The 13,514-nt window shown below is 42.5% G+C and overlaps 1 long non-coding RNA gene across 1 annotated transcript in view; it reads right to left on the reverse strand.

The window, feature by feature from the left end:
* LOC135299113 (uncharacterized) overlaps window positions 1–13,514 on the reverse strand; it is a 37,198-nt gene that overhangs the window by 3,816 nt on the left and 19,868 nt on the right. Inside the window, exon 2 of the long non-coding RNA XR_010361165.1 lies at window positions 231–325. This is a non-coding gene — a long non-coding RNA (uncharacterized LOC135299113). The remainder of the gene's footprint in view (window positions 1–230; window positions 326–13,514) is intronic.

Raw genomic sequence — 13,514 nt, forward strand, 5'->3', positions numbered from 1 at the left:
GTGCTTGTGTGAGCCCTTGCAGCTTGCAGGACAGAGCAGGCTTTTGGCATGCCCACAGATCCAGGTGCAACCTCCTGAGCTCGGCTCACAACCCATGAGCCAGCCTCCCCAGTCTAAGGTTGCTTTAGGGGAGCCAGCCTGGCTCACTTTTGGGCTGCTCAGAAACCATCACAGCTGTGCAACAGCATTCCCTGGTGTCTAAATCCCAGCAGTTATTAAAGCTTTCCTACCTGGAGGTTGTTGCTAGGCAAAAGGCATCCTGCTGGTGCTCCATCACTGAGGTCAATTAAATGCTATCCTCAAGCAAGTTCCTTTGAACTGAAGGCTGTGTGAAAACAAAGAGACAAGATTCTGGTTCTCTACATTAAAGAATGATTTGAGCTGTTGATAGAGACAATCCTCAGTCACAACTTTTAATTTCCTCAAAGTGGAAAGGAGGTTTGGACAAAAATTTTTTTAGGACTAAGAAAGGCCACCGAGTTTTTAAAAAGAAAGAAAAGGTATCTGATGTAATGTACATAATTTGAAATATCAATGCCCACCCCCTCCTCCTTTGCATCACTTTTTCATCTGAGTGCCAGTGTCAGATGACACCACAGTTCAGGGCAATGTAATTGGTAAGGTCCCATGTTGTACCAACAGAATGAGGCATATTTTTTGCTCAGATTTAGGATTTGCTGCAAGAGGAGGAAAAAGACACAAGGGTTGCTAAGGTTTGAAAGATAGAGTGAAGCAGAGAAAGTGAAAAAAGGGAAGGAAAATATCATGTGTAGGCTCAAAGGTAAAGGCTGTTTTTCTCACTGATAATAAATGTGCCAAGAAGGCTGAATTCATTTTAAAAGGTCATTGGAAAAAAAAGTCAGATGAAAAACGTTTTGGTAATTGAAATCCAAAGTTTTGTGCATGTTATTTCATCCTGGGTTTCTGTCAGCTCAGCCAACCATTTTCTGGGCAAGCAGTATTGCAGCTTGTAAAGAAGCCTGTCTCAAAGCCAGGATCCCCAGATCCCTGCTGGAAGCAACTCTGCTCAGCTCCATCAGGTAAACACAGCCAGGACCAAAACAGATCAATAACCTGGGGAACTGCTTGCCCTGGGATTGGGAAAATACTCAAGGCTCCGCTAAAAAAACTGGAAGTGGGGTTGTTGTTGAGGCTTCTCTTATTTCAAAGTCTCTGGATTTCCTTTTATTCCAGCAGGAAGAATGTTATTTAAAAAAATTAAGTTGCAATGCTAAATTATTTTTAGGGTTTTTTGCCTGAAAAATTACAAATGGGAATACTAATGTAAGGAACTTTTCATGCCTCATTCAATCCTAGTGGGTACCTAAATTGATTTTCATAGCAAATAATTTTTTTGCCAGTGAGAGACAGTTCAGGAGTCTCTGTGCTTATTGAAGTTTCATGTTCAATGTTTTGAATAATTCAGGCAGAAAAAAATATTTTGAAAATGTCAGATCATTTTACTTTGAGATTTTGGTGTTTCATTCTGCTGCAGCATTGTAAAGCTAAAGGAAACAGAGGAAAACGCTGAGGGAAAGTCCACATCTTACTACTCTATGAGTTGGAACCCATTGGCCCTTCACCCACCTAGCCTGTCACCAACCAGCTTAGAGAGCTGCTGGCTTAGTGTAATGTCAAATATTTTCATGTATATTTAAGGAAGTGAATTTTGGAGGCACAGCATTCAACTCAGAGACTAGGAAGGCAAACTTTGTCCTCCCATCTCTAGGGTGTATGCAATTTGGGGCATACATGAATTATCATGATGCTGTCAGTCTTCAGTATCCAGAACAAAAAGGGATACTGTACCTGAATATGAATAATTTCGGAACTTTTTGAAGAAACAAGAATGTCACCTTTCCTCTTGCTGCCTTGCAGCTGTGTTCTACCTCCTGCTGCTCAGGCTGCAGCAGAAGCTGCTGAAGGGGTCTCTGAAAGCTCTATAAATTTTTTTTCATTTTACCTGAAACAGTTACTCAGTTTTTTGGTGTGGAAAACAATGCTTGATTTTAGGGTCAGTCCAAAAGGAATAGTTCTTTGTTGAATTATAATACACAATTATAATGTGTAGTAACACAGTGCATTATTTCCTCCCCCCTCAAACAGCTTTCCACCGGGCAGAAATTAAGCATGTATCCTTCCCTTGATTTCTGTTCAGGCATCCTGCTGGTGATAGCAGCCAATTAGCTATATTTGCTAAATAGCTAGCCTATTTGCCATAGGATGGCAGCATCCTGAATGCATCTCTCAGCTGGGGAACCATTTGTCTTCTGAAATCTACACTCTGCACCTTCTGGATATAGTTCACACCCCAGTCTAACATACTGGAGTAACATGGGCTGCCAGCATCATATCTGCAAATATCAAATCTGCGAAGATAAAAATGTGAAATACTCAAATCTGTGAGCTTGGTTCTGACACGTACAGACGTGCAAAGTTTTTTTTCCCCTGTTGTCCTCCCACTTTGAAAGACCCTTCCCAGCTTGCTATGGCTACCATGCAGAGGAGAAGGCATTCACAAATCCTTCTTACGGACTGCTTTTCTCAGCAATAGTTTTCAAGGGTCTTTGACCAGTGCTGTGCAAGTCCCTGCAGGTGATGTGCCACAGGAGACCTTCAGGCTGCTGGAAAAGCCTTACGTAGAAGCCGGTGTGATTTCAGAGCCAGAGCCAAGACACGGTTTGTTTCCAGTGCTGGGGCTGCAATCCTGCACTAGCAGAAGAAGTGACAAATGCTGCCCATGAGAAAAGAGTGTAGTACACAAAAAATCATTGGGTAAGAAGACAAATGTTAATTATGTAAGCTAAAAAAAATCCCCACCCAGTGCACAGAGAAAATGACAGACAACTGCTGAATTTTCCTACTAGTGCATCTCACTCCATTTTATTACTAGAGCGTTTTGTAAAAAGAGTTGAGCTGCTCACATATGTCGAGATTTGCCAGGGTTTTCATTTTTAAAGTAGTGCCAGAGGGGCAGGTGGCAAAGGAGCCTGACAGTGGTTTATCCAGCTTTAACATGAAGTGGAACCATCATGTTCTGGCAAGGAGTAAATGGGGGAGTCAAGTCATCACAGCATGTAGTTTCTTGCTCAGCCTCCTCATGCTTTGCTTTAACTCCCCTCTGGACAAGCCATTTAACCAGTCATCTTTGGTTGCTTTATTTTTGTGTTAGAGACAGAAATATCTGTGCCACGTTTCCATGCCTACTCATATTTACAGAATTTCCTTCTGAAATCCCAAGCTGAAAAATCAAAGGAAAGGCTTGATAATAATGTGACAGCAAAGCAACTACACCTCCAGCATCCGTTGTTTTGCCCTGAGTCTTTGCTTCCAGGAGAACAGTTATTCAGAAAGGGAGGTCAATAGAACTCTAAACACAAGCAAACAGTATAGTTCATATTTCTTATTGTCCTTAACGATGTTCAGTGACATGAAATTGTTACCATGGAAACTAGTTTAACAAAGGTATTACATGTGCTGTTTCCAAGGTTCAAGCAAGGCTCCTGCCTCTACAAGTGAAGTTTTTGAGGAAGGAATGACTTCTCAGTGTCTTCATGGGTCCAGCAATAGGTGTCTGAAACCCCCAGTTCAGTAAGTAGATGTTCGTGGAACTTCACACAAATTTAGGGCATCCACTGTTCCCAGCTCCTTCCCTTTTAAGTAATCAGTGTAAACTTGAGATACTATTAGTTGAAGACACTTCAGGAAATTCTAGATCCAAGGTTTTGGCATGAAAATGGACCTGCCAAATCAATTATTCTCTTCTAGTGCTTTGCTGTAGGCTGTTTTAGAACACAAGAGATATGATCTGGACTTTCAAGATGCGGCTCATCTAACAAAAGTTAGATGCTGGGAAAACAGGATATTCTGCACATTTACGTGCCTGATGATGAACCTCCTCTCATTTCCAAAAGACATATCTCCATGGAATGTGCTTCTGAATTCCATCCAGAGCTTATAGGAGGTGATTTATTCTACACAGGATATCATTCCTGTTATACTCTATTCCTATTCCAGTCTTCATAGAATTATATTAAATAGCATGTAGAGAGAGAAAGGTGGGGGGATGCCTGTGGCAGTCAAGGTTAAGGGATTTGCTTGGGTGCTCTGAAACCAGCAGTGGCTGGGGGGCAGGTACAGTGGCAGGATCATCACCAGAGTAAGCACAGCTCTGCAGGAAGCCTGCAGAGCATGTTACACCCCGGGATGGACTGGCTTGGGAAGGTCAGCCTGCACAAGAGATCCCTGATTACACAGATTTGAAAGTCTGGAAAATAAGACCTGCAAGGAGAAATGGAAGGAAGTAGGATTTTAGCCAAAGAGAGCATTGAAGAGTGACAGAGAAAGGGATTGTTTGATTGGGGAAAGGGTATGGTGAGAAGGACAAGGAATAATGAGTTTGAATTACACCGGTGACATTAAGATTTGGTTTTAAGGGTGGGATTCATCTCAGCAAGTACAGACATCTACCATGTAAATACTCCATCTAGGTTTCATCCCTAACCGTGGAAAGAGAGAGTCACTTACAGAGCACTGATCATCTCATCCTAAAATAGACATCTAAAATAGTTCTTTCACAACACCTCGTGCTTTTCATCCACAGCAAAGCAACCTGTTTCTTGCATCCAGCACTTCCAAACTGGCTCCTGCTCTCACAGCCATAAACACTAAAGTTTGCAAATGAACCACATATGTGCCAGGGGTGGCTAACCCCCCTTATCCTTGTTTGCTAAGGCAAAGAGCAAATCCTGGAGCAGGCTGAACTGCTGCATCCAATTAGTGCTGCGACCAGGCTCATACTTAGCAGTTGTGGTACATCCCTGTGAGTGACAATGACCATGTTAGAAGGACCACGTGTTTATGAAGAATATAAATGTCCCTGTTTCGTCTTGCCATGTTCTGGGAATTGGCCCTGGGTCATTCTTGCTATGAATCCTTTCAGAAGAACCAAGGGGAAGAAAGGAAGAGGGAACGTTGCCTTGGTGAAGGGCAGGTTTTCTCTTGCACTCTAAGCTGAAGTCACAGCACAGATGTCTGTGCAGAATCGTGGTTTTTGAGATGTGGAGAATTAGTGTCTGATTGCCAGGTCCTACATAATCAAAGAAGAGTTACAGCTTAAGTTGTCAGAAGACAATAAATTAATTGACTCTCAAAATAACATCTTCCCTTCAACACATTAATTCTGTTCCAGATATGCACCTATGCTATGGATAAGCCACCCTGCCTTTCTCTGGTAAGCTTCCATATATTTTATCAGAAACAATAAATAAATAAATACCACCCAAAGAAGCAAAGAAGCAACCATAAGCAGTGCACAGAAATCAGGTCAGCACAGTGGTACTTGTAAAACACAGTAAACATATGTTACACCACCAGCACAGGCGTTAAATCAATACATGGGAAGATGAGGTGTTATCAGGAGGCAAGAAGCTATAGATTTCTTCTGGTTTAATTGTATTTCTGCATCTCTGTAAGCTATTAGAGGTGAGTAAATATGCCAGTGCAGAGGCTTAATGATAACTTGCTGTAGCATTTCTGTAACACTTTTCATCTTCAGAATGCCACCCGTCTGAGATGTAGGTAAATATTAACCCTGCTCTGCAGCTGACTTATTTATAAGCTATCAGCAGGCAGGATATGCTGGCAAGCTGCAGAGACTAATTTATAGCTCAGCCGTGGGGAGTCACTTGGTTTGCCTGCACCCAGGAGTAATTTCTTACTGCCAGCAATCCTTCTCCAGCCTGGAGATGGAGATCTCCTGGTCAGCCAGCTGCTGCGGTGGGAGGATAACGGAGAGCTGGCTGCAGGAGCCCCACCAGCCTCCTCCCCTCTAGATTTCATGGCCAGCCCCAGGATGCCAGGCCAGTTTGCCCCCTGACATTTTACCAATTGCTAGGGACAGCTAGGAGTACTTTGTTTGACATTTGAAAGAGCTTGGTCTTACTTGCTAAAGAACACAAAGGTCCTGATCTCAGCTTCTCTAGTGCAAGACAGGAGAAATGATGCTGAAACCACTGGGGCTGCAGCATTAGAAGCAGAGTAGTTACAAGGGAATAATTCCTTGTCATTTATTGATCACACAGAGGATTCAATTCTTCCTGTGTTACAAAGAGTCAACCAGAGAAGAAAGGACATTTCATTAAATAAATAAATGTTTGGTGGTGATTGTTCTAGAGGCTAAGGGACTACATAACAAATTATTTATGGCAATTTTTAACATCTTTCCTCCTAGGCTAATAGCACTGTACTACACAACATCTATCCTTTCCTAATTCACTAGAAACAGTTAAAAAGCAGGTCTTTAAAGACAAACAGGTGATACTTTCTGGACACAGTTTTTGTCACAGCATTCTTGCTGTCTTGGAAACAGGGTAATCATGGATAGGTGCCCAGGGGCTGTGGGGTGGGGGGAACCCAGCCATGTGGGTGCTGCCAGCTGCACTGTGTGGGGAGGGAAGCAGCCAGCAGAGCCTGACAGGACATAGCTCTGCTCCCAGGGGGGAAAAGCCAGCACAGGGATTTGGTGTGCAGGCTAAATCACACACATACTGAGGTAATAACACTGATTTGGGTAAGTCTGTTGAGCCTGCATACACTGAGGTGTTCATGGTGCTTTACACCACTGTGCATTAATGGGACAACTGGTGAATGTGGTGAAAGCACATTTTCATTCCCTTTCTGCTATTTAACTTGCCAATGAGTCACTTTAGCTCATTGCACAGGCCAGTCTTTGATGGCATCATTAGACTGTGATTACATCATAAATCACACAGGTGTTAAAGCAAATAACCATCTCTGTAGAGCAAACAAAGATGTGCCTTGTGAATATCTGTATTTTTGTGACTCTCTGTCTTCCTTGAGAAAGCAAGATATATACAGTCCCATTTTTCTCTGATGTACTTAAGAGAGATCACTCATTTTAATTGCAGTGGCTACCTAAATTTCTTGTTTGCTACTTTTAACTTTGTGAATTATTTACATTTATAATTAATCACGGGTCATGATGAGGTAAAGAAGAGAAAAGCTATCTGCTCTAAAGGAGTGAGTCCTTCCATTTTCCATGTCTCCCATCTGAGAAACTCATATCCTGAGAGTGAGGCCAGGAGCATGGGATGGCCAGAGGAGGTAGTGAAGGATGCAGTGAGGGATCAAGCAAGTTCAAGTGAAGTGGCTGAGAACAGAGAAGCAGGTCAGAGCTAAGGTGTTCAGAGGCAGAAGCAGCATGCAGAGCCAAAAAGCAGGAGGTAAAAACAACGACCAGCAGCAAGAATCTGGAGCATAACAGCAGCCAAGAGCTGGGTTAAGCAAAGTCAGGGCATCTCAGCAGCTCTCAAGGACAGTCTAGGGACTGGTGACCAACTGCAGCTCGGCCGTCTGGGACACACAGACTGGGCTCAGAATTCCCCTGACATTTTGGAGCAGGAGGAGAATGGGGTAGTCAGAGACCTCCTTCAGAGCAGGGCAGCAATGGCACTGCTCCTCTTCAGCTGCGCTGTGGTAAGCTGGAAGGGTGCAGCTGAAAAGTCAGTGGAGTTCCTGTGAGGAAGCATCAAGGTGCCACAGGCTGAGTTTGCTGCTGGAACACAGCTGTGGTACTGGCTTGTGTGTGCAGCACATCAGAATGGGCTTGCTGAAGGTTACACCAAGGTGTACTCACACTAGGATTGGAAAGCCTCTAGTAAAGTCATACACTGTCTACTCACAGGTCAACTGCATGTCAATCATGTTACCATTCCTATACTGAGTAGTTCCTCACAGAGGCCCAGCTATCATTAATACTGCCTCCAATTATTATTCAAACACGTTTTTGCTATCCATCTCATACATTAATTTTTTCTATTTCTCAATATGCAGAAGGTAATCTGATTACAACTTTGACCTTTAAGACAAGGCATAGCTTGTTTTTTAAATGGCATTCTCAGTACAATGTACACATAAATGTAACCTTATTAGACACTATTACTGGTTATTAATGACATGAGGCATAAATATCTGTGCACAGAGACTATAACCAGACGTACTCCTGAATTAAAATACCAGTCATGTTACTGCTAATCACTCAGACCTTTGGGCACAAGCGAAGCTCACCTAACAAAGTTAGAGACAGGAACGGATTCTTCTGTGAGAACAACTGTGGTAGTTGGTTTATTTTACCATCATCTTCAAAAAGGCACTCAGAGAAAACCCAATGTGCAATGGAATACATTACAAGAATATACTTTTACTCAAAAACATTGTACCTGGAATATTCTGATATCTGGGTCACGGAAAACAAGAAACCATCAAAGTCATGGTGGGATCTAGCAGCCAAACCACCAATGGGGAAAAATATCTTAGGGAAGGAAGTGTGAAACCTTGGAAATGTAAGAAACCTGGAGAACTGAAACAGGCAATGTAAACACAAATGTCTTTCAGCCATGACATTTGAATTCCACTTGCACAGCACCTTAAGGTGGAAAGAACTGCAGAAAATCTTGCTCAGTTGAAACACTTTTTAAAAATTCTGGCTCCCACGAGTACCTAACAGAGCAAAAACATGACAGCATGACTGAGCATGGCAGGACTAAGTGATCATCCCCCTGCACTCAGCACTGGTGAGGCCACACCTTGAATGCTGTGTTTAGTTTTGGGCCCCTCCCTACAAGAAAGACATTGAGGTGCTGGAGTGGGTCCAGAGAAGAGCAGCAAAGCTGGGGAAAGGTCTGGAGCACCAGTGTTATGGGAGGCAGCTGCAGGAACTGGGGTTGTTTAGCCTGGAGGAAAGGAGGCTCAGGGGAAGCCTTGTCACCCTCTAGAACTCCCTGAAAGGAGGCTGTAGACAGGCAGGAGTCTGCATCTTTTCCCAAGTAACAAGCAACAGGACAAGAGGAAATGGCCTCAACTAGGTAAGGTTTAGATCGAATGTTAATAAAAATTTCTTCCCAGAAAGGGTTGTTAAGCACTGGAACAGGCTGCCCAGGGAAGTTCCTGAGTCACTGTTCCTGGAGGTGTTTAAAAGACGTGTAGATGTGACACTTATGGATATGGTTTAGTGATGAACACGGGGACGTGCAAGGCTAAGTTTGGACTTCAGGATCTAAGGCTCTTTTCCAACCTAAACAATTCTATGGTTCTATGGAAACTAGAGCTGGTCAGAGCAGCTATAAGTGCCTCTTTAGACCGGCCTGAGCACATGATGATTGTGCTGCTCTGTCTGAAGCAGCACCCACAGCCACAGCCATGGCAGCACAACGTGGCAGCTCTCACCAGGCAGCCACACCAGGAAAGCACCTCCTTAAACCTGTGCCAGAGATATCTGCTCTACGTGCCCACAGCTCATGGACACGTGGGGTTGTGCCCTCGTGGGGCTGTGCCTCAGAGGTGGCACAGGGATAACCCTGCAGCAGGGATGGTGACTGCTGCCCTCAGCCCTTGGCCCTCCCTCTCAGAAGTTTCACCTGCTGCTCACCCAGGAGAAGACTCAGATGTGCCAGTTCAGTGTTGTTAACTGCAACACATGGGGTGAGTCAATAAGAGGCATGGGCTGCTGTGTGGTACTTTCCATCAGTAAGGTTCTCATGGGATCTATTTTTTCAGGACATTTATATGTATTCTGTGCTTTCTCTGAAGTAACTCAAACCCCTACATTTCAGTTGTCTGAAATAACATAAAAACCTGTGGTAAGATGGGAAGTTAAACCCCTCAAATTCAAAACAGACGAGCTGATATATCCTCCTTGCCTTATGCTGTATCCAGACTAACTGCTCAGTGCTTTGAACTGAGAAATAAAGATCAATTTCTTAAAATCATTGCAGCAAATGCTGATTTTATTTTTCTCTGAAGTCACACTCCACTCTTTATAACAGGCAGCCTAAGGAAACATCCAGCACAGTCTGTTCCTGTGCTACATTGAAGCCTAGTATTGCTTGAAAAAAGTTTTTGCTGAATTGCTCACATATTCCACTGCTTCCTGAATAACTACAGCTGTAAACATGCTGAGTAAAACTCAATAGTACAGCAGCTGTAGGAAACAAAGGCAAGAAAATGAAGATGGTCAAAGTGGAAAAACATTTTCTACCTTTTAAATCCTAATATTAAAGACAGTCTTATAGGTAGATGAAATATGCTTGTATCATTGAGGAACTCAGACAAGTAGTTTGAAAATATTTTATGTGCATTGTCATGAGTCACTGGTTTTACTTCAGCTGTGGCATTGGAAGATATTAGGAAGCAACTAAGCACAATGATTATTTGCCAAGCAATAGCAGACAACACATGCTTGGGAACTTGCTGTGAATGCTTTCTATTGCTACAGTCGACCTGTAGCCCTCAACACTGAAGTTTGTGGTATTTTAAGTATATTACAGAAATGTACTAACTCTTTGGTGTTTTTTAGCTTATGAGCTCTCTGAATATCATTGTTAGAAGGATTTAGCTGTGATTTTAAGCAGTTTTTTGGTCAGAAATCTCATTAACACTATTCATCCTCATAGGTTTTGCATTCTTTTTTATATTTAACAAAAGGAACAAAGCAATAGAGACCATTTGATTGACATAAAGATATTAAAGATAGTGCAGTTACCGGATGAATCACAGGCAATTTGATGAAATTAATTGGGAAATGTTTGAAAAGTGATCCTATTCCTGTCACTGTGTTAAAAGACTTTCTGATCATGCAGTCCAGGGGGGCTGTTCTCATGGCAATCAGCAGGAGTTACATGCACAGATAAAGGCTTCTGTTTTGTTTTTGAATAACTGGATCATTCAGCATCTGTGCTTCAGGGGGTTTGTTTTCCTTACACGGGTAAAGTCTCTGATTTCTGCTTCACTGTGCTCTGCACATGTAGGAAAACAGATTAGCCAATGTTGTTTTCCTTCTGCACTTCGTGTGTGGGAGGAGAGTAAATCTCTCTGACCCATTCCACCCACGGCACTTCAGTTAGCATTGGGCATCACCATTATCAATCTCACTGGCTGAATTCAGGGAACTTAGAATTGTCACAGGCATGAAAAATTCCAGCTGTAGGAAGAAAATAAGAGTTGTCATCTTCTGTCTTAACCCAGCATGGGCTGATGCCTTTAAGTGTTACAATGGGGATCTCATGGGGAGAGGAGATGAGTCTCTGTTTCAGGAGTGGAGATAAGTAAGTGATATTTTGGAGGATGGGTTTTGTCACAGGCAATCCACTCTAACATTAGGATAGCTAGAGCAAAGCCTAGGAAATTACATTTTATATGCAGGGCAAAGAAGTATTCCCAGGTAGTATCTACAAATTCTAAAAAAACCCCCAGTCAATTATGAAAAAAATAAAGAAGTCAAACTTTGAAAAAAATAATAAAGCAAGCCACAAAAGCCTGCAAAACTCTGAGTATAGGATAAAGACTTCCACACATGGTTCATACAATGCACAGACACTCCTGGACAGCTCAGCTGAAGATCTTTTCTGCTCAGAATTACTTTTAGGCCAAGCCTTATTTCATTTTCAAAAGGGTGGATATGGTTTCCCTTAGCTGTCCCACGTGGACCTGTAAGGAATGTCCACAGCCACAGTGCTGTGGAGCACTCCACAGGCATGGAATGCAACCAAGTGAGCAAGAGGAATGAGAGTCTGCTGTAGGTGGTCCTTTCCATGAAGAGCTACAAGTACTGCTGTTCTAGTTTTTGTGAGAAACTGCTGCTTGCATGGCCTTGCTATAAATTTATTCACAGTAATATCCACAATAACTGTGTTTCCAGGAAAGAAGGAAAGGTCATGTGTGGCTGGGGTGGAGTACAGAGGGATAAGACATCAGTTTTCATTTTCTCAGCCCCTAAGCAATCCTACAAAAAGATAGCAGGAATTGAGGTACATTGGAGAATGCTCATCTTAGGGACTGGATGAGATGTTGCATATAAATATCATGCCCCAAGAGTGGGTTTCTGTCTGTTAAGTAAACGATGCGACCTTGCTTCATTAAATGCTTTACATGTCCTGGAGGAAATGAAAAAAATTCATACTAAGTATTGCCTGAAGAAAGTACTTTCCAGTTTCCATTTAGGAGCAACTACATTTCTGGCATAATTAGGCACAGCTCATATTCTCCAGAGAAAATATGATGAAACACAAAGTGCAAGAAAAGAAATGAAATAGCCCCATGATTAAATCTCCACCAGCTACATCCATACCAAATCTTTCATATATTCACCTCCTAAAAAAATATTTCTTACACTTTGGGGGATTCTTTCATATTCTTTTGGATTAATTAGAATCTCTTCCAGTAACATTCATCACTTAGTAATGATTTGTTTTAATATGTCTGCTCACAGCAATATGGGAAAAACATTTCCAGAATAAAGCTATTGCCTGGCTAAATTGTGATCAAAATTGTGCAGAACACCTTAATTTAATAACACAAGGCTCTGTACATGCCCTTCAGTGCAAAATGAACACAGAAGGAATAAAATCATGTTCATTCTTTGCATTTTTATTGTGCTTCACACGCTCAAAATGCCATATGGAATTTACCTCATTAATCCTTTCACTACCAGTATGAAAAGTATAAATATTATTTTGTCCACAGCTAAAGGGACACAGACAAGATTTCATAAGGCCTGAACATCACAAGCCCCTGTTTGAGCTGAACACATTTGTCATCATCTAATAAAAGGAGGGCTGTGGTGAGTTAGCTTGGCCACTCAGCTTTCCTAGTAAAGCCAGAGGGCTACTAGAGCAACACTTGAAAAATCAGCCATATCTGTGGCTCACACAACTTCCCCATGGCCATAATCCAGGGCAACAGTGTTCACTGTCTGCAGAATCCAAGATTTAATTGAAAAGTAATGGGTTTTGGCCCTGTGGCTGTGTACCTGACTGGAGTGTAACTTTCAATGCTGGTCCACTCCTAAGTGAGATAATTTCTGCTCTGGCTGTGAGACACCTGCCTTTGGTTAGAGCAGAGGGCAGGATGAGACGAGTCCTGACATTTCAACTGAGGATATGTGGGAAAACTGACGTGTGAGGGCTCCCATCATGCACGAGATAGGGTTGTGGGCAGGTGCATGAGTAGAGGGTGATTCATAGGCAGGACTTTGAGAAATTAAGGAGGAAGGAACTCTTCAAATGGGTGTACTTTTCACTTACCAGAAGACAAAATAATTTAGGTCCCTTGCTCAGTGTCTGGGGCAGATGTGTGGAAGAAGTCCTGTGATGACAGGACTGGTGTGAGAGAAAACTTTGCACTTGGGTTTTACCCTCAACATGAGGTTTCCTGTTTATCTTTGCCCTAGAAGTGTCACAGACCAAAGGCATGAAAGGTGCAGTCTGAACGGGTGGGAAGCAGAGTGGAAAAGCAGAAGAAACAGACGGCTTCAGTTTCCTGAAGTACTTTTTTAGGGCTTGATAACAAAATATATACTTGTGGGAAATCTGAAGGAACCAAATGTCAAGATAAATACATGCTATGGAAATAGAGAAGGGAAGAGGGACATACCAAGTGAGAAAGAACAAATCTTAAGAATGATTAATTTTCAGTGACAGAAGACAAATGGAGTGGAA

This window comes from Passer domesticus, chromosome 1, assembly GCF_036417665.1.
Source record: "Passer domesticus isolate bPasDom1 chromosome 1, bPasDom1.hap1, whole genome shotgun sequence".
Lineage (NCBI taxonomy): Eukaryota > Metazoa > Chordata > Aves > Passeriformes > Passeridae > Passer > Passer domesticus.